Raw genomic sequence first — 1805 nt, 5'->3', positions numbered from 1 at the left:
AGCCCGGGGGGGGACGGGGGGGGGGGTACACCCCAAAAATGGGGAGGGGGATGGGAAAAATGGGGGTGAAAATTGGGGAAAAATGGGGAAAAAATGAGGGGAAAATTGGGGTGGGGAAAGATGAAAAAAGTGGTAAAAAAAGCGAAAAAATGGGAAAAATGCAAAAAAAAAGAGGGAAAAGTGGAAAAAATTGTGGAAAAACGCACAAAAATAGAGGGGAAAGTGGAAAAAATGGGGGGAAAGTGAGGGGGAATGTAAAAATTGGGGTAAAATGCACAAAAAGTGAGGAGGAATGTTTAAATGTCATGGGGAAAGTGGAAAAAATGGGGGGGGAAGAGGAAAAAGTGGGGGGAAAGTCCTAAAATTGGGGGGAAATGTATAAAAGTTGAGAGAAAAGTGGAGAAAAGTGGAGGAGGAGCAAAAAGATGGGGTGGAAATGCAAAAATTTGTGGGAAATGCTCAAAAATTTGGGGGGAAAGTGTAAAAAATGGGAGGAAAAAGGAAAAAAATTGAGGAAAAGTGAAAAAAATGGGGAGAAATGGACAAAAAGTGGGGGAGAAACTCAAATGTTGGGGGGAAAAGTGGAAAAAATGTGGAGAAAACAGGAAAAGTGGGACAAAAGTAGAAAAATTAAGGGGAAAGTGCAAAAATTAATGAGAAAAGTGCAAAAAATTGGGGAAAAGTGACAAAAAAAAAGGGAGAAACCACCAAAAAAATGGGGGGAAAGGATAAAAAATGGGAGTGGAACCCAAAAAAATTGGGGAAAAACTCACCAAAAATTTGGAGAATCCAAAAAAAATGGGAATTGGGAGCCCTGGAATGTTGGGGGGGCAAAAAAAAGTGAGGGAAACACAAAGAAAGTGATGGAAAAGTAGAAAAAATGAGAGAACAAACCCAAAAAATGGAGAAAATGACCCAGAAAATTATGGGAAGTGCATCTGGAATAGGAGAGATCCCAAAAATGGGGGTGGGAACCCCAAAAATTGGGGAGATGGGCCCCGAAAATGGGGAATTCTGCCCAAAAATGTGAAGGGACAGCTCAAAAATGGGGAAAAAACACCAAAAAAAAAGGGGGAAAAGACCCAAAATAGGAGGAAAAGTCCAGAAAAGAGGGAGAAACTTCCCAAAAAAAATGGGGAGACCCCAAAAATGGGGATGGGGGAGCCCCAAAATGTGGGAATGATCCCTAAAAAATCAGAGAAAAAGCCCAAAAATGGGGAAAAACCCCAAAAATGGGGAAAAACCCCAAAAATGGGGGCACACCGTGGAGCCCAAAAGGGGGGGAACGCCCCCCCGGGGGGTGCGCTAACGGTGCCCCCCCGCCCCGTGGGGGTCTCTGACAATGCCCCCCGCCCCGGTGGGGGTCTCTAACGGTGCCCCCCGCCCCGTGGGGGTCTCTAACGGTGCCCCCCCGCCCTGGTGGGGGTCTTTAACGGTGCCCCCCCGCCGCGGGGGGGTCTCTGACAATGCCCCCCTGCCCCGGGGGGTTTCTAACGGTGTCCCCCTACCCCGGGGAGGGTCTCTGACAATGCTCCCCGCCCCGGGGGGGTCTCTAACGGTGCCCCCCCTACCCCGTGGGGGTCTCTAACGATGTCCCCCTACCCCGGGGAGGGGTCTCTGACAATGCCCCCCGCCCCGAGGGGGTCTCTGACAATGTCCCCCCGACCCGGAGGGGGTCTCTGACAATGCCCCCCGCCCCGGGGGGGTCTCTGACAATGCCCCCCGCCCCGGGGGGGTCTCTGACAATGCCCCCCGCCCCGGGGGGGTCTCTGACAATGCCCCCCGCCCCGGGGGGGTCTCTGACA

Source organism: Onychostruthus taczanowskii, unplaced genomic scaffold (genome assembly GCF_017590055.1).
Source record: "Onychostruthus taczanowskii isolate IOZ18803 unplaced genomic scaffold, ASM1759005v1 scaffold327, whole genome shotgun sequence".
NCBI lineage: Eukaryota > Metazoa > Chordata > Aves > Passeriformes > Passeridae > Onychostruthus > Onychostruthus taczanowskii.
Note: the sequence above shows the minus strand (reverse complement) of the source record.